The following is a 26,913-nucleotide window of genomic DNA, read 5'->3' as shown; positions in this document are numbered from 1 at the left end:
ATATTATCCAACATCCTCTTGAAGACCCCCAAGGTAGGGGAGCACCGCCTCCTTCGGGAGCCTGTTCCAGAGCCTGGCCATAAAATAATGTGTCCTGATATCAAGCCTGAACCTGCTCTCAATCACTTTGTGGCCATTATTCCTTGTTATCCCAGGTGGTGCTTGGAGCAACAGAGCCTCCCCCAATTCCTGCTGGTCCTCCAGTGAGTTTATAGATGGCCACAAGATCCCCCTCAGCCTTCTCTTGTGGAGGCTGAACAGGTTCAGGTCCCATAGCCTCTCCTCGTAGGGCCTGCCCTGCTGCCCCTGACCATGCGAGTGACCTCCTCTGGGCCCTCTCCATGCTGTCCACATCCCCCCTGAAGTGGGGAGCCCAGACCTGGACGCAGTCCTCCAGCTGCGGCCTGACCAGTGCCGCACAGAGGGGGAGGATCACCCCCCTGGACCTGCTCGAGATGCACCTGTGGATGCACGACAAGGTGTGGTCGGCCTTCCTGACTGTGCCCTCGCATTGGTGACTCATGTCCATCCTGGAGTCAACAATGACTCCAAGATCCCTTTCTGCCACCATGTTGACAAGGATGATTCCCAGCCTATCGGTGTGTTGCTGGCTCCTTCTCCCTAGATGCAGCACCTTGCACTTGTCTGTGTTGAACTCCATCCTATTCTCATCCGCCCACCCCTGTAACCTGTCCAGATGTAGCTGGATTCGGACCCTCCCCTCCAGCATGCCCACCTTGCCCCACAACTTGGTGTCATCAGCGAATTTGGACAGTGTGCATTGCACACCCACTTCCAGATCACTGATGAAGATGTTGAACAGTGCGGGCCCAAGGACCGAACCCTGGGGGACCCCACTGCCCACGTCCCTCCAGTCAAAAACGACCCATCCACCACCGCTCTCTGGGTGCGGCCCTCCAGCCAATTTGCGACCCATCATCTGACTGTGTAGGCATCAATGCCACAGTTGCCTAGGTTTTTTTTTTATGAGAATGGGATAAGAAACAGTGTCAAAGGCCTTCTTATAGTCCAGGAAGAGGACATCCACCTCAATGCCCGCATCCAAGTACTATGTGACCTGGTTGCAAAAGGAAACAAGATTAGTCAAGCAGGACTCGCCCTCAGTGACCCCGTGTTGTTGCCCCTGAGCATTACCTCCCACTCTGGGTCCCCGTAGATACGCTCCTTGATAATTTTCTCGAAGGTCTCCCCAAGGACCAAAGTGAGCCTGACTGGCCTATAGTTACCCTGGTCCTCCCTTATCCCCTTCTCGTAAATGGGAACCACATTGGCCCTTTTCCAGTCCTCTGGTACCAGACACCTGGATAGACTCAAGGCAGTTCTCAGAAAATGCCAGCTCTTAGTTTTTCACTTGTTTTTTCACCACAAGAAAATAGTAGAGCCGTTCTGGTGCTGCAAAGAACTCAGAATGGTTTGAACGCTCTGGACTCCTCTTTGAAATCTCTGGGTTTATCTTGTGCATCATGTCTGAATGTGTAACGGTGCTAACATTGCATGGCCTCCTGTAGCCTCCTTGAAAGGATGGTTGAGCACCCTGGCTAATAATCACTGACTTGGACGAAGGAAGGAGTCCAAGGACCTCAAGGATCATTGGACTATCAAGAAGTACCAAAAACCAGGGGTTGATGCTCAGCTGGTATCAACTGCCATAGGCTCTCTCGATGGAGAGGGAAATCAAAAAGGGCAAAATGGGCTGGTATTGGAAGGGCTATTGATACATGTCAGATTGGGGGGCAGAGAATCATAGAAAATTAGGGTTGAAAGGGACCTCAGGAGGTCATCTAGTCCAACCCCCATTTTTCAGGGATTCAGAGGTTTGAACACATCATGGGAAACCTTGGCTATCCAAAGGAAACAAAAACTGTGAAGCTTCTGGAGTTTTTCCTTCTCAGTTGCTGATCCAGGACCTCATCTTGCACTGTTACACCCCAACATATCAGAAAGACCTCTATTGACTAGTGGATTTCCTCCAGACTTGCATTGCTTTCTGCAAGGGTGGAATTTGTCCTCCGAGAGCCGCGCTGTCCCATGAGAGCACATGTGCGGCTCTCGTCACAGTCGATACAGGTTAAGCATACACAACTAGGAGTGAAGTGACCTCCTTACCTCCTCTCTTGTGTCACCGAACTCAGCAGGAAAGGCCCTGCAAAGTCAGCCAGGCGAAGCACGGGGCTGGCTATAAACAAGCAAAAGGGCCCCATTTTCCCAACGCAGGGAAATAGCTCATCAGGCAGCTCCAAGATGTATGAATTGTATTTAGTCTACATGCTTAAAAAAGAAAAAAAAAAAAAGAAACATTCAGACTTGAAGGAATTTATAAGCTTAAACGCACCAACAAAGTCAACTCTTTCAATCCAGAGGGTAAGAATATGCTGGCGAGACTAAGATAAACTCTCTGCTTGCAATGATCATTTATCATGTCCCCTACCTGACATGGCAACCGCCTTCCAAGGGGCCACTCACAAGCCCACCCAGGCAACATCAACCTGCCTAGTGATGGGTCCCAGCCAAAAAGAAACCATTTCTTCTAGGGACTCGCATTGCCAGAGGGTGAAGACTGCTTCCTCATCGCACTAGGGCATCAATCCCTGCGCAAATCCTCAAGTGCATTGATTTTCTCTCCAGGCCTCCTCTACAGGGGAGAATACATGTCTGCGACTGCCCTTCTGGGGGATCACGTTGCAACAGAGCCAGGAAGTGTCGGATTTGAGATAATTAGGCCAGGCGCATTTCAGTGGCGAATCACATTTTTCACAGTCTGGGCAGCTTTTGCTATCCCAGGGTAAGCAAAAGTTAGGATACGTGAGATGCTCAACAGCACACGGCTTGCAACCCTAAAACCTTTCTGCTGCAGCTGATTTTAGGAAAGCTAACCGCATATCAAGACAGTATCGCCGCCACCCCAGGCAGCTGCACAGAGCCGTGCAGACCTGCAGCTGGATGTTTTTCACCTTATCTTAACGACAACCATAAATTATTCCCATTCTACTTCCCCTCCACTTTTCGCTGGGAGAAGGCTAGCAACTTAGCTCAATCAGTGGCAATTAGCATCTGCAATTACAAAAAGAGGAAAAAATAACAAAGAATGTCTATTTATTAATTTATTTGCACGGAGGGGGGCAGGAAAGAGGGGTTGCTTCATTTTGAAAGGAAATTCCCATTTCCTCCCTGGGCAGGTCAAATAGTGATTCTGAAATGATCTTGTAGGGTGACTTCATCCCTTGCACTTGTTACTGGGACTGCGACACAAAATTGGGAGGAGAGGCACTCATTATTTGCTCTTATTGTCCAAGACAGGGCATTGCATTTGTTATTCCCCACATGCTAGAGGAATTTTTAATGGGAGAGCAAAGGGCTGTGGTGGCTTTACTCATTTTTATTGGGTGGAAGTATTCATTTTTAATGGGTGGATTTATCCATTTGTAATGGGAGAGCAAAGAAGGTTGTAGAGGATTCAGGCAGCTTTGGGATGTTTAAGTGAGATCATGGCACAGGTCGCGATTACGGGTTAAGTCCATTGGTGGTTTAAAAGGGTAAATCTCCTGTAAAATCAATGGCTCAGAGTGCATTTTTCTCCAGCTGGGAGTCTTGCCCTTTAACCAAGCACCTAGCAGAGACGGTGCCCTATACATCCAGGATTTAGAAATCTGCACTTGTTCCAGATCTATAACAATGAAGTGACTCAACCAACAATAACCTTAGAACTTGGGATGTGTTTGAGGTTTTATTTTGAGCCAATTAAAAAGGATGCCTGGAGGATTAAAAGTGATGTTGTAGCCATGATGGTGCAGAAATTATGCGAGAGGCAAGGATTTCTTAGTTTGAGCTCTTTTATTGGACCAACTATGTCTAAGTTGCAGCAGGGCAAGTTTAAGTCAGATATTAAGACAAACTTTGTCACTAGGAGGGTGGTGAAGCACTGAAGCAGGCTCCCCAGAGAAGTGGTGCAGTCTCCATCCTTGGAGGTTTTGAAGACCCAGGCAGACAAAGCCTTGGCTGGGATGATGTAGCTGGGTCTGGTCCTGCTTGGAGCAGGGGATTGGACTAGATGTGACCTCCTGAGGTCCCTCCAACCCTCATTTACACATCTTCACTGCAGTAGGAGATGCACCTGAGCTAGACTGGCCATGAAGTCACAGATGTACATGTGCTGAGCGCCCAAAGGGCCAGGCAGGCATGTGCACAGAAAAGCCAGTTCTTAGGTCAGAGACGGACCCAGAGTCATAGACACCGGCTCAAGGCTACCAAGTCAAAACTCAGACGAGGGACAAGGCCAGGAGCTGTCATCACACGGTCTCTTTACCAACACAGACCAACCAATGCCAAAGCCAACGGGGTGGGAGAATTAGTGATGTGACCACTTGCCCTCTTGTAAGCAGGCTGATGAACGCCAGGTTTGTTCTGTTTTCATCCATCACTATTGAGGGCATTGCAGAAAGGCTCCCAATCTCTGGACCTCTATCACGTCTGGGGTGATGCACACCTGAACCAACTCAAGGGGGTCTGTACATCGTACCAAGCCACCAGCTCCAGCCTCTTCCCGCTTGTGGTTCAGGCACGTCCTCAGACTCCAGTTTAGGGACCGCTACTGCTCAGCAGATTACTTGCAGTGACCTGGGGCTGCAAGGCAGGTCACAAGGCACTACCTCATGTTACTTTCCCCTTGCACATCTGGGCAGATCGCCTTTCTCACTGGCAATGGACCACGTCCCTGGGATAACTGCATGCAATGGAAGAGAGGTGCAGGGCTCAATCACTGTTCAAACATGTGATGCACTTAATGCACATGTATGCGAGCTCTGGGAATTGGACAGCTCTGAAATTCAGGTCCCCAGAAAGCCAGAGAGACTTGCAATGTTACACGTTCCTCAGTGCCCTAATGCACAGGAATTAAAATGTGCATGTGCCATATGCAATTTTGCATCTGCCATATGCAATTCTGCAGATGCAGTGTGCAATTTTGCATCTGCCATATGTTTGCATTCAGGTCGTTCCTTGGACCCATGCAAAACTGGGATTGAACCAGCTGAGACACAGGCTTTTGACTGCAATAACTTTGACCTACTCCCCTGCCAAGCTGATACAGCCCAGGCAAAGACGGAAGAATGTGAAGGCCTCCCATCCTCTGTGCTGGCACAGCAAATATCATGACCTGCAGCCAAAGCTACTTACAGAAAACCTGCCTATTCCCATCCCCGATTCTGCCCTTCTTGGATTCAGAGGCAGGCACTTCTCTGAGGACAGAGGAGCTGCTGCTGCAGCTGTCTGAGTTAGGCACTGTGTAGCCATAACTCTGGGCTGCTATCTCAGCCACTAAGATACAGAGCAGTTATTTACAGAATAATACACATGCTACAAGTGCCAGCTCCAAGTCGTGGAGCTGCAGCAGACAGGCAGAGATGCCAGAGGTCTTTGCATAGCTAGAGCCATAGGGTTTGTGTCTAAGCACTGGTCCCTTCTGCCCATCCCAGGATGCAGGCAGCCAGCCTGGTCATCCTCCTTGCCTGACTGAGGGTCCATCGTGATGGATGGAGTTCACCCAGGCCTGTAATCCTGTATAGTTAAGATAGGAAGGCAGGGAAGTAGAATAGCCTTTGGGATGCCAGTGCAAAAGCCAGAGAAGGAAAACCTGAGAGTGTAAGTGAGAAGAAAGCAGGATCATCCCTGAGCAAACCATCCCAGCCAAGCGTCTGTGCAACCTGCTCTGGGAAACTTCCAAGGATGGAGATTCACCGCTTCTCTAGGCAGCCTGGTCCAATGCTTGAGCATCCTCATAGTCAGGAGGTGCCTCCTAATCTCCAAGCTAAATTTCCCTTCCCGCAGCTTGAGGCTGTCATTCCTAGTCCTGTCCCCTACAGCCACAGAGAAAAGCCCGTCTCCATCCTCTCTGTAATCACCCTTCAGGTATGTGAAATCCCCCAGCAGTCTTCTCCTCTCCGGGCTAAGTCACCCAAGCCCTTTCAGCCCTTCCTCGTAGGTCTTGTTCTCCGGGCCCCTGATCATTTTGGTTGCTCTGTGTTAGACTCTTTGCAAACTGTCCACATCCTTGTTGAATTGGGGGGCCCAAACCTGGACATAGGACTGCAGGTGCGGTCTCACCAGTGCTGAAAAGAGCAGAAGAATCACTCCCTTTGATTTTCTAGTGACACTCCTGTTAATACAACATGATACGTTGGCTTTTTTCCCCGCAAAAAGTGCACGCTATTGGCTCAGGTCCATCTTACGGTCCACTGTAACCCCAAGAGGGAGAGGAAATCCCTTGCTCCAGCAGAGCAACTTCTTAACGTGGCCGAGATGGTGGTAGCCGTGGGACTGCACCCATGCCCCCAAAGAGACTGGAGCACTCCAGTGAAACCCTACACAAACCTGCTGTCTTCCAGGGTTAAGGAGCACAATAGGCGTCTTCCAAAGGCCCCCCTCTACAGAGCATGTACAAGCCCCATGGAGGTCCCTGCCCAAAAATATCCCAGACAGGAAGGATGGTCCCGTACCCACTCACCTGGACCTGGGAACACTGGTTCCAGTTCTCTGCTGTGCCACAGCTTCCTTGTGTGACCTTGGTCATCTCCTTTAGCTTCTCAGTGCTTCTGGTTCATCTCTGAAAAAGGGGGCATAGCATTGCCTTCATCCTCCTTTCCCACAGCTCCTTTAAGTGCCCTCACTGGGTGGGATGAGCTCTACAAAGGGATCCGGAGCTGCAGAGAGGACCAACAAATGGAGGTTTATGATAATAATAATACTACTACTAATGATGATGATGATGATGATTTAGCACTAGAGGCCTGTGGCTGCCTCCATTATCTTCATCCCTTCCTGTCTGTGGTGTCACATAGTCCTCTAGTTGTCCACATCTCAGTCTGGCACTACATCGTCCAGCCGTCTGTGTCTTGGCTGTCGAGATGGCCGTCTCCTCTCCAGCACACTGACGAGAGCTTTCTTCGGTGTCTGGTCTGCTTCCAGTCTTTCGACATGGCCCAACCACCGTGCATCAAGCCTGAGTCTCTGTACAGCTGATATAACTCATTATGACTTCTTCTGCACCATTCTTGTGTTGCGGGATCACAGATTTCCTGAAGATCTTCCTCTGAAAAAATCTAGTAGTGTCTCGTTTGCTTGTGAGAGAACCGAGGCTTCACTGCCGTCGGTTATATGTGGCCTGGTTCTGGTTTGATAGACCTGAAGCTTAATTTTCCTTGGATGAGGTTGCATGACAGGCATTTGAGCAATGTATAAGAGGCTCTTTCCTGCTTTTATTCCTCCTTTAGCTTCTTCTTTTATATCACCCTCCTGTCTTATGATGGAACCTCAATCCATGAAGTGGGTCACTTGCTTAAAATTGGTGTTCATACAATCATAGACAATAAGGGCTGGAAGGGACCTCAGGAGGTCACATTAAGTGCAACGTCCCCCACCTCCCCACTCAAAGCAGGACCAGCCCCAACTACATCATCCCAGCCAGGGCTTTGTCTACCCAGATCGTCAAAATCTGCAAGGATGGAGATGCCACCCTAGGAGGGTGGTAAAGCCCTGGAGCAGGTTACGCAGAGAGGCAACCTGCTCCATATTATTTTCCTAATATCCAACCTCAACTTCTCTTGCTGCAGCCTGAGCCCATTGCTCCTTGTCCTGTCATCTGCCCCCAGTGAAATCAGTCCAGCTCCGTCCTCTTTGCAGCCCCCCTGCAGGGAGGTGAAGGCCGCTATTCAATCCCCCCTCAGTCTGCTTTTCTGCAGACTAAATCAGCCCAATCCTCTAAGCCTCTCCTCACCAGTCCTGTCTTCCAGTCCCAAAAACATTTTCTTTTCTGGACTCTCTCCCATGTATCCACACCCTTTCTGAAGTGGGGCCCCACAACTGGACACAGGACTCCAGATGTGGCTTTGCCAGTGCTGAATAATAAAAAGTCCTTTTTCAAATATGTGGGGAGCCGGAGGAAAAGCAAGGGCAATGTTGGACCCCTGCTGAACCAGATGGGGCAACTGACAACTGACGCCCAGGAAAAAGCCAACCTATTCAATAGGTACTTTGCATCGGTCTTTCCTCAGTCCCATGGGACGCCCATGCCTGCTACGGGACAGAGAGACCCAGTTGAGGGAGATTTCCTGCCCTCCATCAATGCTGACCACGTGAAGGAGCACCTTCAGAGGCTGGACACCTTCAAGTCAGCCGGCCCTGATGGTTTACACCTCAGGACACTCAAGGAGCTGGCGAGCGTCATAGCCCAGCCCCTGGCACGGGTCTTCGAGAGCTCCTGGCGCTCTGGTGTAGTGCCTGGAGACTGGAAGAAGGCCAATGTGGTGCCGATCTTCAAGAAAGGGAGGAGAGTGGATCCGGCTAACTACAGGCCCGTTAGCCTGACTTCTATCCTGGGGAAGATCTTAGAAAAGTTTATTAAGGAGGCCATCCTTGAGGGACTGGCCCAGGTTAACATCCTAAGGGAGGGACAGCCAGCACGGGTTTGTTGCGGGTAGGTCTTGTTTGACCAATCTCATTTCCTTCTATGACCAGGTGACCTGTCACCTGGACGAGGGAGAAGAGATTGATGTCATATATCTTGACTTCAAAAAAGCTTTTGATCTGGTATCCCATGATCACCTCTTGGCCAAACTGGCCAGTTGTGGCCTTGGCTCCACCACAATCTGCTGGCTGGGAAATTGGCTCCGTGGTCAGACCCAGAGGGTGGTAATTGATGGCAGTCACTCATCGTGGTGCCCTGTGACCAGCGGGGCCCCTCAAGGCTCTGTCCTGGGACCCATACTGTTCAACATCTTCATTAACGATGTGGACATTGGAGTCAGCAGTGGACTGGCCAAGTTCGCCGATGACACCAAACTTTGGGGCAAAGCATCCACGCCAGAAGATAGGCGGGTGATCCAGGCTGACCTGGACAAGCTCAGCACATCGGCGGATGAGAACCTGATAGTGTTTAACACCGAAAAATGCAAGGTTCTCCACCTTGGGAAGAAAAACCTGCAGCACCCTTATAGGCTTGACAGTGCTACGTTGGATAGCACTACAGAAGAAAGAGACTTGGGGGTCATCATTGACCACAAGATGAACATGAGCCTGCAATGCGATGCTGCGGCTAGTAAAGTGACCAAAACGCTGGCTTGCATCCATAGGTGCTTCTCGAGCAAATCCCGGGACGTCATTCTCCCCTTGTACTCGGCCTTGGTGAGGCCGCAGCTGGAGTACTGCGTCCAGTTTTGGGCTCCACAATTCAAAAGGATGTGGAGAAGCTTGAGAGAGTCCAGAGGAGAGCCACGCGCATGATCAGAGGTCAGGAAAACAGATCTTACGATGACAGGCTGAGAGCCATGGGGCTCTTTGGCCTGGAAAAGCGCAGGCTCAGGGGTGATCTGATGGCCACCTATAAGTTTATCAGGGGTGACCACCAGGATCTGGGGGAACGTCTGTTCACCAGAGCGCCCCAAGGGATGACGAGGTCAAATGGTTATAAACTCCACTGTGACCGTTTCAGGCTGGACATAAGGAAGAATTTCTTTCCTGTCTGAGCCCCCAAGGTCTGGAGCAGTCTGCCAGCGGAGGTGGTTCAAGCACCTACATTGAACACCTTCAAGAGCAAATTGGATGCTTATCTTGCTGGGATCCTATGACCCCAGCTGACTTCCTGCCCTTTGGGCGGGGGGCTGGACTCGATGATCTCCCGAGGTCCCTTCCAGGCCTAATGTCTATGAAATCTATGAAACGAGGGGAAGAATCACTGCCCTCGATCTGCTGGCACCGCTCCTACCAATGCAGCCCCAGATGTCATTAGCCTTCCTGGCACCAAGGGCGCACTGCTGGCTCTTGTTTAGCTTCTTGTCCCCTGTCCCCCCACGTCCTTTTCTGCAGAGCTGCTCTTTAGCCACTCGGTCCGGAGCCTGTAGCGGTGTTGCTTACTGTTACGTGAGGTCCCTGATTTACTGCTCTCCTATTTACCAGCAGACCTTGTGTCTTATCCGTGTTCACTTGTAGCCTAATTTTCTTTGCTTCACTGATCAATTGAGTATACAAAGCTTTTCTGTCATTCCTATTTTCACTTACGGGAGCGATATGGTCAGCACATGCGAGGATTTTATGCTCTCCATTCAGCTGAACTCCCCTCATGTTATTTATCATCCTGATGGCTTTTTAAAGTGCCAGGTTGAATAGGACCACAGACAGAGCATCTCCCTGTGTCCATCCAGATCTAACTGGGAAGGGGTCTGATTTTCCTCCATTGGGGCTAACTCTGTTTCTTGGTTCATATGTGCAAACTTTAAACAAGTACTGTGAGTTAGAGGTTTCCTTTAGGAGACGGAGGGGCTCAAATTTCTCAGGTCACAAGTAGAGTAGAAATGCCCCAGGGTTTAGCCTCTGGGGATCCTCCGTCTGGGGTGGGGTCCCTGGACGAGCAGCCCCCCTCTGTCTGCAAGCCTGGGTGCGTCGGCTGAGCTGTCCATGGTAATTGTTTTGTCGGAGCCTCCCTATCTGCCTGGTTTTGTCAGCAGCCGCTGCTGCACCTAATAAAGAGCTGTCTCCATCAGGCAACACCTCAAAGGAGCACGTGTTTTAGGGGGAAGAGAATATTTCCCGTTAAAAGCAAGTCTGCAACAGTCAACCAGGTGCCGTGGAGGGAGCTGCTTTTTCTCCGTCTCGATTAAACTGTGCAGCCATCTGCAATCCCTCCCACTGCCGAAGGAAGAGGGTAGCTGGCTGCAGATGGATCCCAGATGACCTCAGACCACAAGCTGAGGCCTCTGCCAGACTATGGGGGAAGTCTTCGAGCCTCTGAGTGCAAGCTTGATCCTGTTCAGTGATGACTTTTCCTAATGATGGCATGAGAGGCATTAAAAAGAGGAGGAGAATGGTCTGGGGTGACCCATGCCCCTAGGGTCAAATGCTAGCTTCCCACAGGCTTTTATTACCATCTCCTGACCAGCCCCATGTGAGTTTATTATGGGGTTTTGCAACATGCTAAGGTCAGGTGGGATGTTTGCCAGCATAGTCCAGGAAATACAGCACTATGAATTGTGTTATTTCCTTGGATGACTTTAAAGCAGCATAGAAAGAGCATTCGACTTGGGCGGAAGACAGAGTGCAAGGCAGGGAAGCAAGCCACGTGTTCATTTAATGTGTTTTAGGTAAACTGCATTAAACTTCATAGATTTCATAGATTTCATAGACATCAGGGCTGGAAGGGACCTCAGAAGATCATCGAGTCCAGCCCCCTGCCCAAAGGGCAGGAAGTCAGCGGGGGTCATAGGATCCCAGCAAGATAAGCATCCAATTTGCTCTTGAAGGTGTTCAATGTAGGTGCTTGAACCACCTCCGCTGGCAGACTGTTCCAGACCTTGGGGGCTCGGACAGGAAAGAAATTCTTCCTTATGTCCAGCCTGAAACGGTCTCGCAGGTATTTATGACCATTCGACCTAGTACCTCCATTGTGATGCACTAGGAAAATGTGCATTAGCTAAAGAGCACAAGTTTTTTTGTGACGCTTTAATGTGCATTAAAATAAGCTAATGCACATTCAAGCACATGTGTAGACGCACCCACTGAAACCTGATGTCCACTTTCATGATTCCTTGCATTGACAGCACTTAAAACTGTGTTGGCTAGATGCCGACTGCTTTGGCGGCCTGATTTACTCGAGGGTTCATTAAGCAATACTGCAGACCACGTGTCTTATCCCATTATATAATCCTGCTGACCCCAGCCATCAACTGGAAGTTTTTAAGATCCAGCTTTGGAGGTACTGAAGACCCAGCTTGACAAAGCCCTGGCTGGGGTGATGTAGTTGGGGCTGGTCCTGCTTCGAGCAGGGGATTGGACTGGATGTGACCTCTTGAGCTCCCTTCAACCCTCACTTTCTATAATTTCTATGAAATCTTTTCTGTTGGGAAAACCTGTGTGGTGTTTAGGCAGTAGTTGAACTGAGTCTTCTTGTTTCTGTCAGTAAACCATATGAATGTTCCCTATGACACTACAAGAAAATTGGGATTGGCTTGTAAGACTTAAGGGTTTTATTCAAGCTGGTATAACAAAGATTGTACAGGGAGGGCACGTCTACATAAGACGCTTACTGTGCATTAGTCTAATAATATTGTGCAGTAGCGTAGTGGTTATTAACCATGCTAATAGCCTACTGTACAGTGCTAAGTAGGCTAATGCACAGTAGTATCACTAAAAAATTCATGAGCTGGGGTTGTAACTCTAGTTACTGCACATTCAGTTAGTACTTCTTATTAGAGGTACTAAATTAAATGTGCAGTAACTAAGTTACATTAATGAGCATGTAAACACAACTGGAGTCTTGTTTTCCTTTGCTTTCCAGTTGAAAACGGATATTCATTTGGGTCAGGGAGATGTAGGAGGCCTCCATCCTACTTCCAAAGCCCTGGTGGGCACGGGCACTTTCAGAGAAATATCTGCCCAGCTTCTGTCCCTTCTTCCTGACCCTGTGTGTGAATGTTTCCATACCACACATTGCAGCTTGCTCCAGGAGCTTGCAGCGACCTGAATAAACAGGTTTCCAGATGTCTGTGTGTGTCACCAGGGGGTACATGATGTCCTCACGCATTGCACTGCAGGGGGAAAGAGGAGATGGTGGAGGGGAGAAGGCCTGGAGTTAATAAACTCCATAAGCTTATGTAGTTTTCAAAGCCCAGCACCAGATTGGCTACGTCCCATTCCCCATTGAAATTTCAGCTCCACTCCTGCTCTCTGGAGCAGTGATTCTCAACCAGGGTGCTGCAGGATCTTTTCAAGGGTGCAGCAAGTTAGCCCGGTAAGGTGTGCAAAAACAATTCACAAGATAAACCCAGAGATTTCAAATAGGAATCTCTAGCGATAAAAGCAATCAGACCTGCTGGGGTATTTCTGAGTTCTTTGCTACTATTTCTCTGTACTCAAAGAAAAAAACGAAAACTAAGAGACGGTATTTTCCGAGAGATGCCTTGAGTCCCACTGAGAGGCACCTTGACTCTAAAATGATTGAGAGCCACTGGGCAGAGAGGGGACAGGGGATAACTTTGATGCCTGATGCTTGTCCCAGTTGTTCAAGCCCCTTTCCCTGTGCAGTATGATATTTATAAATGATATTTATAACTACAACGCTCATGGAAGACCGCATTGTACCCATGGCTTTAAACTCTCCTTCGCCATCATTTGTCAATCTATGTATCTACACGTGTGATGTTGCCCATATCACAGCACTTCTGATTAAATCCTTGGAGTCCTCCATCTCCTTTTACCTTAATATAATTCCCTTCTCTGTGGCCTCTAGTGGACACCAGCATGGACAGAAGGCAGATGTCTACTTTTCCAGATGTGCAATGAAGCATAAACACAACCTGCTCCGCCAACAACAGCTGGGCAGAAATTATTTAAAGAAAATTTGGTTTTGGCAACCCTGAAATGCTTCAAGAGTTCCTTTGGGTTTCACTGAGCTATTCATATATTAAAAATAACTAATTGAATGCAATGCCCCATCTCGATTTTTCTTAATGCAAAAATAATTTTTCATGTTGCAATTACTTTTCTTTTTATTTCAAACAATGTGTTAAAATGCTCACAACTGAAACCACATGTTTCGGTTTGGGTGGAATAAAGTGTTTTCCTTTGACCCGAAACAAGATTTGCTTTTTTATTGATTGGCTTTCACAACTTTGGAAATGTTTTGTTTTTTCACCCCAAAGACAATTTTTTATTATTATTATTTTTCCCGGAGCTGGAAGCAAATCAAGAGATGAATTCTTTATGCAGTGTCATTCCAGCCCCTCCTCAAATAATAGTAGAGTACAGCTTCCCAGTGGATTTTACAATCCAGCTAAGAAATGTCTTTATTCATCCAGGCCTTCAGGTATTTGCTTTAATTTTCTTCAAGCATTTCCCCCGTCTCTCCTAGTGTCACGCGTTTTCCCTCAGGCGTCTCTGTTTTAGGCCCTGGGCACCTGCCATATTTATACCGATGTAGCTGACATCACTTTGTGGACCAGTGTAAAGTACACGAGGATCTGGAACAGACTGGTGACCTTGGGATAGCAAGTGGGGTAGCGCCGTTATTACAGTGCTTTGCAACTGGGTTTGGGATAGCAAACAGGATAGCACCGTTATTACAGTGCTTTGCAGCTAGGCTTTGGATAGCAAGTGGGGTGGCACTGTTATTAAATTGCTTTGCAACTAGGCTTCAGATAAGAAATGGGGTAGCACCATTATTACAGTGCTTTGCAACTAGGTTTGCGATAGCAAGTGAGGTAGTGCCCTTATTAGTGCTTTGCAGCTAGGTGTGAGATAGCAAACGGGGGGGGTAGTACCATTATTACAATACTTTGCAACTAGTCTTGGGATAGCAAACCAGGTAGCACCATTATTACAGTACTTTGCAACTAGTCTTGGGATAGCAAGTGAAGTAGCGCTGTTATTACAGTACTTTGTAACTAGGTGAAGGAAGAACAGAAAATAACCTGTTTGCATTGAGTAAACCACTTCTCCAGGGTGGGAGAGACAGACAACACAGGGAGCCATTGCCATCCTTTCTCCACTTTGCTTGGCTCAGAGCTATGCTCTGATAGGCCTGTTTCAAGGCAATAACCCCCCTCTCCCCCCCAGTCCCTTTGGCTTTTTGGCTTTCCCCACAGGGAAGAGTGGAAAGTATCTTGTGTTATGATGATCAGCAGGGCGTGGGGGATGCAGGGAAGGAATCAGTCACTGCCAGTCACAAGGGAATGGTTGATTTGCCAAAGAAACCAGCCCAGCCGGGATTCCCATTCCAAGTTGGATGTGGTGACTCATAAAACTGAGTGGGTAATGAGCTGTTTATGAGTGGTAGGTCCTGTTTGTTTACTCTGCTGTGGAGATGCGAATGTCCCACTCACTAGAAGCATCTTGGGGTCCTCAGAGCTCACCGTCTAGCCATGGACTGGCCTGAAAGACAAGGCCATGTCCAAAAGCCCATCTGGAGAAAAGCTGTGCAAGCAGCAGTCCCTGCATGCATGATCAGCAAACGTGTCACTTCTCCATGCTGCTTTGCTCAGTGAACATACTGAACTCTAGCATGGACAACTCTGCATGTCAGGACTTGTTAGGTTCAAATAGAGCACTTGGAAGTAGTGAAAAACAGGTTTTTAACCAGCAAGAGAGAGTCCAGGACCTCCTGGGGTTCACCTTTTGTCCTGACGAGAATGCAGAGACGGTCAATGGAAATGAAAGGAGCCAAATGCAATGGAGAGCAGTGGAAATACTTGTCATCATCTCATCTGTCCTCTGGTAGACCCTGTTGCATGAGTTCCCAAACTCATTTCTGTTGTAATTAGAGCATGTCTGCTAGGAAAAAAACGTCTAGTTTGGAGTTCATACTTTCCAATGACAGAGACAACTCTTCGGTTGCTCCAGTGGCTAATTACTCAGACTTGAAAATTTGCACCTTATTTCAATCTGAACTTGTCTAGCTTCCAACTTGCCATTAAACTCTGGCCAATTACCTTGACGAGCCCTTGGTTAACAGATTAGTCCATGGAATTTAGTGTCACAAAAATTATCGGCTGGAAGAGACTTCTGGAGGTCATCTAGTCCAACCTCCTGCTCAAGACAGGACTGTCCCTATCCAAACCATCCCATCCAGATCTTCATCTAACCTATTCCTAAAACTGCACAATCAACCCTTGCATATGACTGCAAGGCACATTGCCCAAAGACACCAAAAGCACCCTAACCTGCTGCAGGCAAAGTGTGGGGGGGAAGGGGCATGCACCACTGTAAGGGTTTTTAAAATAAGAGACCAACAAGGCAAAGAGTTGAGAGGCATTCAGACAAGAAAACAAGGCTTTTTGAGCTTTCCCAAATCACAAATGGCACCGACCAAGGAGCTGGTTCCTGGCAGTCCATAGTTTCATAGTTTCATAGTTTCTAGGGTCGGAAGGGACCTGAGCAGATCATCTAGTCCGACCCCCTGCCATGGCAGGAATGAGTACTGGGGTCAAAGGACCCCAGCAAGATGTTCATCTAACCTCCTCTTAAACACCCCCAGGGTAGGAGCCTGCACCACTTCTCTTGGAAGCTGGTCCCAGACCCTAGCCGCCTTGACCGTGAAGTCGCCTCCTGATATCTAACCTAAATCTACCCTCTGCCGGCTTGTGACCGTTATTCCTGGTCACTCCTGGCAGTGCTCGGGGGAACAGTGACTCCCCCAGTGCCTGCTGGTCCCCCCTGACTAGTCTGTAACAGGCCACTAGATCCCCCTCAGCCTTCTCTTGTGGAGGCTGAACAGGTTCAGGTCCCGTCGCCTCTCCTCATAGGGCCTGCCCTGTTGTCCCCCGACCATGCGAGTGGCCTCCTCTGGACCCTCTCCATGCTGTCAACATCCCTCCTGCAGTGCGGCGCCCAGAACTGGACGCAGTCCTCCAGCTGCGGCCTGACCAGTGTCGCATGGAGGGGGAGGATCACCTCCCTGGATCTGCTCGAGATGCATCTGTGGATGCACGACAAGGTGCGGTCGGCCTTCCTGACCGCATTCCCACGCTGCCGGCCCATGTTCATCTTGGAGTCAGTGATGACCCCCAGATCCCTTTCCGCCTCCGTGCTGACAAGAGGGGAGTTCCCCGGCCTGTAGGTATGGTGCCGGTTGTTCCTCCCCAGGTGCAGCACCTTGCACTTGTCTGTGTTGAAACCCATCCTATTCTCGTCTGCCCACCCTTGTAACCTGACTAGGTCTGATTGTAGCCTGTTGCACCCTTCCAGTGTGCCCACGTCCCCCCACATCTTAGTGTCATCAGCAAATTTGAACAGGGGCTTTTTACCCCCTCGTCCAAGTCGCTGGTGAAGATGTTGAACAGTTCGGGCCCGAGGACCGAGCCCTGGGGGACCCCACTGCCCACGTCCCTCCAGGTTGAGAGGGACCCATCTATTACCCCCCTCTGGGTGCAGCCCTCCAGCCAGTTGGCGACCCATTTGACTGTGTGGGTGTCTACACCACAGCCCCCAGTTTCTTAATGAGAACGGGGTGAGAGACAGTGTCAAAAGCCTTCCGGAAGTCCAGGAAGACGATGTCCACTGCTCCCCCTGCGTCTAATGATCTGGTGATCTGATCGTAAAAGGCCACCAGGTTGGTCTGACAGGACCTGCCACTGATGAACCCGTGTTGGTTGCCCCTAAGCATGCAGTCCCCTGCTGGCCCCTCCTGGATGTGTGCCAGCATAATTTTCTCGAACAGCTTGCCTAGGATCGAGGTGAGACTAACCGGCCTATAGTTTCCCGGGTCCTCCTTCCTGCCTTTTTTGAAGATGGGGACCACGGTGGCCCTCTTCCAGTCCTCCGGTACCTCACCAGAGCACCACGAGTGCTCGTAAAGCCGTGCCAGGGGACTGGCAATGACCTCGGCCAGTTCCTTTAGTACTCTAGGGTGGAGATCGTCCGGGCCGGCTGACTTGAATATGTCCATCCCCTCCAGAAGCTCCCTAACTAAATCCTCGCTAACCCGTGGCCCAGGTGTGCCTCCCCCGGGGCCCGAGGGGGCCCAGCAGGGAGGTGGCTGTTCTGGTCCCTACTTAGGAAGATGGAGGCAAAGAAATCGTTAAACATGTTAGCTTTGCCATCTGGTGTGACGACCAAGTTTCCCAACGCGTCCTGCAAGGGCCCCACATTACCCGGGACCTTCTTTTTACCCCCTATATATTTAAAAAAAGGACTTCTTATTGTCCTTAATCTGGGAAGCTAGCTCCAGTTCCATCTCCGCCTTGGCCTTCCTGACTGCCCCCTACATCCCCGAGCAACTGCAGAATAGCCCTCCCTGGTGATGACCCCTTCTTTCCATTGGGTGTAAGCCTCCTTTTTAGCAAGGAGACATTCCCGGATGCTTTTGGTGAGCCACGGGGGCTTGTGTGCTCTCCTGCTCCCTTTGATCCTCGTTGGGATTACCTTCCTTTGGGCTTGGAGGATCGTCTTCTTGAGGAGCGACCACCCTCCTTGGACACCCGGCTCCCCTCCCCCCCGGGACCTCAGTGCTTCTCCAACTATCCTCCTTAGCTCGCTGAAGTCTGCCCTCCTAAAATCTAGGGCTGCTGCCTTGCTGCCGGCCTTTGCCACCTTGCGCTGGATGGTGAATCCCAGCAGGCGATGATCGCTGTCACCCGGGTGGTCAAGCACCCGCAGCCCCCGCACCAGGTCATCACCCATGGCCAGCACCAGGTCCAACAAGGCGTCTCCCCTGGTGGGGCTGTGCACCTCCTGGGTTAGATGGAGGTCCTGCACTCTGGCTAAGAACCGACGTGAACGGTCAGACTTGGCTGACTGCTCCTCCCAGCAGATGCCCAGGAAGTTCAGGTCCCCCATGACTACCACATCCTTAGCCTTCACCACCTCTGTGAGCTGACTCAAGAATTCCTGGTCAAGCTCTTCTCCCTGGTTGGGAGGTCTGTAGTTTTGAGCTTTCCCAAATCACAAATGGCACCGACCAAGGAGCTGGTTCCTGGCAGTCCATGGAGGGATGCAATAAAATTTGCACCCATGTTTGACTCGGGATTGGAGCGCTTGAGCTTAATTTTGCACAGCGCTAGATCTGGAGAGGGAGAAAATCATTTCTAAACAGCTTTGGCAAATCTGATGCTTTTGACATGGTTTGTGAGGTTCTGCAGAAGCAATTAAGGGAATTTTGCTAGCGTTTGGCAAAGAAAATGTAACCAACAATAAAACCCAAGGAAAAAAAACCATTCTGAAGGAAGTTCAAGTGGGATGGGTTAGTCAGTGGTAAAGCAAGCGGGCTGGCTCCAAAGACTCAGGTTTCTGTTCCCTTGTTGCCAGAGCAGCTGATATTGAGCCCAGTTCGAAGAGTTTCTGGGACTCATTTAGCCTCTTGCACAATCAAAAATTGAATTTGTGAAAATGTTTCCATCCATTCTAGTATTCAGGAGTGACATCTAAATTTACGCCCAGAGTTTCCTGCCAGAAAAAAAAAAAGTGTTGCACAGGCATTTTTTTAGGCTTGGGATTGGGATAGGCAAATAAACCTACAGCTGCACATGGGGTGAGAAGTGCATTTTCCTCCATGCCAAAAGTACTGCAATTGCACGGGGAAAGTTCATAACTAAAGGTTTGGGCATATGAATAATTAAATGCATTGTGTAAGGGGCAGCAATTTCCGACTTTTTACCTGCTCTGTGACAGCTGCATGTGTGTCCACCCTTATTCCATGCTAAGTGGGATGAAACCCATTGTCATGTATCCCTCTTTGCCTGAAGGCAAAGCCACCACCTTTCACTGGAACGAACCCTGTTCTTTTTTTTGCCCTACAGAAGGTTTGTTTGTATATCCTATCTACCCCAACTGGCTCATTATCCAGTCAACATATTCAAAGACATGCACATGGAAATGTGCATGTGAAAAAGCACTACGTATGAGAGAGAAGTAAAAAGGCACTGACCTTACCTGTTCCTGTCCCATGACTCTCCATTAGCAGCTATAACTTCTGGATGACCTGGGTTCGGGTATCATGGTTGGGACTACCTATGAATGAGTTTTAAGGAGATAAAATATAACATGCCCAAATTATGTATGGGGCACAGTTCTTCTCAGGCAGAACACCACAGAAAGACCCATTACACAATGGGTTATATTAGTTGCAGGAGCTTTATTGGCTGGGACACAACAAGGAATATACCATGTTACTGGTGTCACAACTCATCTCAACAAACGACAGCAATGCAATTGTGGGAAATGAGTCAGAGCAGTGCAATTTGGACCTCAGTTTGAACACACCAGTACAAAGGGCTGGGATACTGGTTCAACCCTTATGGCTCCGTGCATGCACAACTCAAGATATGGGCCCCGATTTCTATATGTGCTCAATCCCAGCCACCCACATGCAGACATAGCAATGGATGTTCATCTTTCACGACCAAAGGACGGCCCTTCCTACGTGCACTATGTAGTAGTTACATTAGCCTCAAAGAGTAGGTTGCTATCTTTTCTGGGGCAAAGAGATATCATCAGGTGGAGTGCATTACTGTATGGCAAACATAAGCATTTGGGGTTTCTTCTATTGGGAAGTTAGCGGTAGTAGGAAACAAAGAAACAAAGAAAGCAGTGAGAAAATCATGGTCTTTCCTGCATTTCTCCTTTATAAAGGAGGACGATGACACAAGAACTCTTGCTTATCCAAAGCATGGTCAGCTGGGATTCGTCTATGGAGAATTAGTCCTGGAGAATTCTTTGGGTGCATTTACACTGATGTTTACGGCCGAAGTTGAGGACCCCCCGAACCACCCTGAGCTGCACTCCTACGGTGAATGGCTGGCTCTTCCTACCATCATGTGGGATCAGGACCACAGAGCAGGAGGTCAACAACCTGTGACCTACAGGCTGGATCCAGCCCACAGAGCCATTTTCTCTGGCCCACAAAGCTGGGGGACTTGTGCAGCATTTCAGCGGGGCCGGAGCCAGGGAGACATGGCTTTCCTAAACACCCATTTCTTAAAACACCCATTGCTTCCATCTATTATGGCAACGGTAATGACCTTCCACCCCTTGGCTTCTCCCCTTGTCTCTCTTGGACTCACCAGGTCTTGAATAGCAGGGGCATGGAGCACCAGAGGGTTGATGCCATATTTCATCTCCGTTCTGCCATTAGGTGTCTAGCTCTGTTGCCCTTGGGCAAATGACTTCACTTTTCCATGCCTCAGTTTCCACATCAGTAAAACAGGGGTAATTCACACCGTGCCCGCTTCACTGAGGGGATTAAGAAGATGAATTAGCTCATGTTTATAGTATGATTTTAATAGGTAGATGGAAAAAGCTAAGAATGAAGGGAGAAAAAATCTGTCCAGCTATCCAGTCCATCCACCTGCTAATGCCAGGGGTGGAATATAATATTTCCATTTTCCTCTATCAATAATCGTCAGCCCTTGTCTATACAGCGCAGTGCCCCTGCCCACTTGTGGAGAAGAGCAATGAGAGTAGCAATTATCAATAATTGGCGTGGTGAGTTTGGGAACGGAGACACGCTAACGAAGTTCACATGGGCCATCAAATCACCATCGGATTCTCAGAGCGACCTTGGCGGGCTTCCACCGGCACGGCTAAGATCCAGAAGGTGTGGCAGCTCGACTGGCTTTGGCTCAGAAGAGTGAAAAATAAAGGACCTGGAAACAAAAGGGAAAGAAGAAGAATACACTCAGATTATTCCTCCTAAGCCTCTTAACCTTCAGAAGGTTAATAACAGTGTAATCGATACAGAGGAACGACTGGGGATATACAGAAGAGGTTGTCGGAGGGTGTTACATTCGCTATTCAGTGCAAGCCACATGGTTTTGTGGTAGGATGGAGCAAGAAGAGGCTGAGGGTGCAAAGGCAGTGCGAGGCATTGACTCATAGAGCAATCACGAGGCAGTCACTTGACTTTGGCGGCTTTGTGCTTTGCTGCAATCCAGCTGGAAACCCGGGTAATAATAAAAAGCAGGGATGCCTGTGAAAAACAAAACCCTCCATCTGACTGGAGCTGGGTCTGCCTTCGTAAGCTGGAAGCAGCAGCAGTCAAATTCAGCATCAAGTAGAAATAACGTTGGGTGCAGCGAGAGCTGCCTGGCGGGACCACCCCTTGGGGTGGGGAGGGCACAAGACGAAGTCATTAAAGTGACGCAGCGGGCACGTCTACACGTTTATTAACGCACCTTAGATACTGCCCACTTAGTTTAGTTTGGTTAATGAAGCACTAACTAAATGCACAGTACCTAGAAGTACTGCACAGTAGTGTCGGCGCACGGTTATTTAGTGACGCTTACTGAGCATTTGCCTAAAACCACTGCACAGTCAGCTGTTAGCATGGTTTCTGCTGTGATGTGCTGCTGAGCAGTGTTATTAGGTGAATGCACGGTTCAATGTCTCATGTAGATGTGCCCAATCTGATTCGCAGCTCTGTCACCCTCTGGAAAACCAGGGCGGCTCGCAGCCTGGCTGGAGAAGATGGGACGAAATGGTGGTTCATGCATTGGGAAGGTCTCAAGGTGGCCTTCTCCTGATGGCAGGTCGCCCCATTGCCATCCTGAGTTGTTGGCTAGCGTTGCTTTGGGGATGGGTAAGCAGCTGTTGCATTCGCTGCTGCCTAACAAGGAATTGTCCCTTAATACCAAGCTCTGGAGATTGCCCCGGCACAGTACACAGTATGGTTGCTGCAAAAGACCTGCTCGTCGCACTTAGCTATCTCTGCCATGGAGTGCAAGGCTCTGGGAGCTTTACCTGAATGGCATGGTGCACCGAAGAATTTTTGTGACTGCTAGAAGGGATCTGGGGAAGCCACAAGAGAGATCCTGCAAGGCTATACAGGAGGGACAGGATAGGAGGGAAAGGTGGAGGAGTAGCACTCTACATCAAGGAGGAATATACTTCCTCGTTAATTAGCAAGGGGGTAGAGGGGGGGCACTCTGAGGTGCTCTGGGTTAGAGTAAAAGGCAGTCCAGGGGAGAGAGACTTAACGGTGGGAGTCTACTATAGACCTCCCAACCAGGGAGAAGAGCTCGACCAGGAATTCTTAGGTCAGCTCACAGAGGCAGTGAGGGCTAAGGATGTGGTCATCATGGGGGACCTGAACTTCCCAGACATCTGCTGGGAGGAGCAGTCAGCCAAGTCTGATCGCTCACGTCGGTTCTTAGCCAGAGTGCAGGACCTCCATCTAACCCAGGAGGTGCACAGTCCCACCAGGGGAGACGCCTTGTTGGACCTGGTGCTGGCCACGGGTGATGACCTGGTGAGGGGGCTGCGGGTGATGGGCCACCTGGGAGACAGTGATCATCGCTTGCTGGAATTCACCATCCAGCGTAAGGTGGCAAAGGGCTGCAGCAAGGCAACAGCCCTAGACTTTAGGAGGGCTGACTTCAACAAGCTAAGGAGGATAGTTGGGGAAGCGCTGAGGATCCAGAGGGGAAGGGAATCAGATGTCGAAGGTGAGTGGTTGCTCCTTAAGGAGACGATCCTCCATGCCCAAAGGGAGGTAATCCCAGCAAGGGTCAAAGGGAGCAGGAGGGCACATAAACCCCCATGGCTCACTAGGAGCATCCGGGAATGTCTCCTTGCTAAAAGGGAGGCATATACCCAATGGAGGGATGGGGTCATCACCAAGAAGGACTATGTTACAGTCGCCTGAGGATGTAGGGGGGCAGTCAGGAAGGCCAAGGCAGAGATGGAGATAGGACTCGCTTCCCGGATTAAGGACAATAAGAAGTCCTTCTTCAAATACATAGGGGGTAAAAAGAGGGTCCCGGGTAATGTGGGGCCCCTGAAGGACACGATGGGCAACTTAGTCATCATGCCAGATGACAAAGCTAACATATTTAACGATTTCTTTGCCTCTGTCTTCCTAAGTAGGGACCAGTTCAGCCACCTCCCTGCTGGGCCCCCCCGGGCCCCGGGAGAGACACGCCTGGGCCAGGGGTTAGCGAGGAGTTAGTTAGGGTACTTCTGGAGAGGCTGGACGTGTTCAAGTCCGCTGGTCCGGACGATCTTCACCCTAGGGTTCTACAGGAACTGGCCGAGGTCATTGCGGGACCCCTGGCGCGGCTCTATGAGCACTCGTGGTGCTCTGGTGAGGTGCCTGAGGACTGGAAGAGGGCCAATGTGGTCCCTATCTTCAAAAAGGGAAAAAAAGAGGACCCGGGAAATTACAGGCCAGTTAGTCTGACCTCAATCCCGGGTAAGCTCTTTGAAAAAATCATCCTGGCACACATCCAGGAGGGCCTTGCGGGGGAATGCATGCTCAGGGGCAACCAACATGGGTTCATCAGTGGCAGGTCTTGTCAGACCAACCTGGTGGCCTTTTACGATCAGGTCACCAAATCATTAGACGCAGGGGTTGCTGTGGATGTAGTCTTTCTGGACTTCCGGAAGGCTTTCGACACTGTCTCTCACCCTGTCCTCATCAAAAAGCTGGGAGACTGTGGTGTCGATGCCCACACGGTCAAATGGGTCGCTAACTGGTTGGAGGGCCGCGCCCAGAGGGTGGTGGTGGATGGGTTCTTCTCGACCTGGAAGGACGTGGGCAGTGGGGTCCCGCAGGGCTCGGTCCTCGGGCCCGCACTGTTCAACATCTTCATCAGTGACTTGGACGAGGGGGTAGAAAGCACCCTGTTCAAGTTTGCTGATGACACTAAGATGTGGGGGGATGTGGGTGCACTAGAAGGGTGCAATAGGCTACAAGCTGACCTTGACAGGTTGCAACGGTGGGCGGATGAGAATAGGATGGGGTTTAACACTGATAAGTGCAAGGTGTTGCACATGGGGAGGAAGAACCGGCACCACACTTACAGGTTGGGGAACTCCCCTCTTGCCAGCACGGAGACGGAAAAGGATCTTGGAGTCGTCATTGACTCCACGATGAACATGGGCCGGCAGTGTGGGGAGGCAGTCAAGAAGGCCAACCGTACCCTGTCGTGCATCCACAGATGCATCTCGAGCAGGGCCAGGGAGGTGATCCTGCCCCTCTGTGCGGCACTGGTCAGGCCGCAGCTGGAGTACTGCGTCCAGTTCTGGGCGCCACACTTCAAGAGGGACGTGGACAATATGGAAAGAGTTCAGAGGAGGGCCACTCGTATGATCAGGGGGCAGCAGGGCAGGCCTTATGAGGAGAGGCTACGGGACCTGAACCTGTTTAGCCTCCACAAGAGAAGGCTAAGGGGGGACCTTGTGGCCTGCTACAAACTGGTCAGGGGGGATCAGCAGGTATTGGGGGAGTCCCTGTTCCCCCGTGCGCTGCCAGGAGTGACCAGGAATAACGGTCACAAACTGGCGGAGGGTAAGTTTAGATTAGATATTAGGAGGCGCTACTTCACAGTCAGGGCGGCTAGGGCCTGGAACCAGCTTCCAGGGGAAGTGGTGCAGGCTCCCAGCCTGGGGATTTTTAAAAGGAAGTTAGATGAGCACCTTGCCGGGGTCATCTGACCCCGGTGCTCTTTCCTGCTAAGGCAGGGGGTCGGACTGGATGATCTACCTAGGTCCCTTCCGACTCTAGCTACTATGAAACTATGAAACTATGAAAAGTCAAAATACATTAATCTCCTTCAGGCTTTCAGAAGACAGAGATCCCCCTCCTCACCCCATGGACAACACTCCCAGCTGTTAGCTCCCTTATTCCAGAGCAATGGTGAGCTAAACAGCCAGAAAAACCAAATGGTGTTCTGATCTCAGACAACAAGTGTCAGAGAAATCACAGACAATGAGGGTTGAAGGGACCTGAGGGGGTCACATCGAGTCCAACGCCCTGCTCCAGACAGGACCAGCCCCAACTACATCATCCCAGACAAGGCTTTGTCTACCGGGGTCTTCAAAACCTCCAAGGATGGAGATGCCACCACCTCTCTGGGCAACCTGCTCCAGTGCTTCACCACCCTCCTGGTGAGAAAGTTGTCCCTAATATCCAACCTCAACTTCCCTTGCTGCAGCTTGAGCCCATTGCTCCTTGTGCTGCCATCTGCCCCCACTGAGACCAGCCCGGCTCCATCCTCTGTGCAGCCCCCCTGCAGGGAGGTGAAGGCTGCTATTCAATCCCCTCAGTCTTCTCTTCTGCAGACTCAATCAGCCCGTTTCCCTCGGCCTCTCCTCACCAGTCCTGTCCCCCAGCCCCTGGATCATTTTAGTGTCCCTCTATCCTGTCCCACCTCTAATTATGGCTGCAGCTTTTCACCTCTTACCCCTACCTGGAGTTGGCACAGAAGAAGCGAGGTGGCTGCACTCGTCCGTGGCTCCTGCGTACCTAAGTCCCTTTGAAACATGGGCATGGACGGGCATGCTGCCACCCTGTAGCACTGTCGTGGAAACACCCCTGCCCAGTCGCCGTGCCCAATGTGAAACGAATGCCACGTAGCTGCATTTTGACGTGTCCAGGATGCATCCAGCTCTGCAATCACAGCAGCCAATGTGCATATTTTTGGCATGAGAGCAAAAGTAAATGCGTGAGCCGTGTTTTCACAGTTGCACTCCCTAGCATGGACCCATGGGTGGTGGGGGGAAGGTATGGCCTAGCTCCTGTATCACGTGAGTCCTTCGGAAACCCCCACCCTTTATCTGCTCCAGCTCCGCAGGTCTCCACCCTGACAGTAAGCAGGCCCAGCTACAGTAAAAGCTACCATCTGCATGCATGCATCTCATCCTGATTTCAAGCAAGCAGACCGGTGGGCCGAGGCCTCCACAGAGAAATGTCCTTCGGCTACGAACCCGGGACATGGAGAAAGAGCAATAAACAACAGCGAGGCCTTGACCCAACTTTTTTACATAAGCTGTGCCCTGCGGGACGAGCTGGGGCCGACCCGCTCCCAACACCCTTCGGTACGATGTGTGCTCCCAGCTCCTCGCGATGCCTGCGCTGGAACGGGCCGTGACTGCCGCAGCTGGCGATGCACAGAAGAGATCACTGAAAACAAACAGAGAGCGCGCAGCTCGGTTTTCATAACCTAGGTTAAACGCAGGGGGTGCAGGCTCGTAAGCGGTAGAGTCCTGCTGCTTCGGGGACAGGGGAGGCAGAGGGCAGCAATACAGAAACCTACAAGGGGTTCTTTTCTTTGGCAGTGAGTCGAGGCGAGGAGGACGGGGTGGGGGGTGAATAGTAATCGCTGTCCTCTTCTGAGCTGTCAAGGCTGGATCTGACCACGAATCTGTTCTCACAACACCCATGGGGAAGCAGGGCTGGGTCAGACGCTAGCCCCTGAGTGTGCAAATGAGGCACAGAGGAGTACCCAACCTTGCCCAGGCACCCCATGGACATGTCAAGAGCAAAGCACAACTCTTGCAAGTGCTACGGCGGTGTCTCAGGCTGACGCGACAGGTCACACTCAAACCACCTGACCACTGCTCAGGTTAGCAGTGTGCAAGTTCAGAAATACTGCATGCAGTCACACATTCAGGGTTAATACCGTGTCTTGCCTGCAGACCTCT

This window comes from Crocodylus siamensis, chromosome 4, assembly GCF_052110815.1.
Source record: "Crocodylus siamensis isolate JL-2025a chromosome 4, ASM5211081v1, whole genome shotgun sequence".
NCBI classification, from domain to species: Eukaryota; Metazoa; Chordata; order Crocodylia; family Crocodylidae; genus Crocodylus; species Crocodylus siamensis.
The sequence above is the reverse complement of the archived record's forward strand: the minus strand, read 5'-3'. Positions refer to the sequence as shown.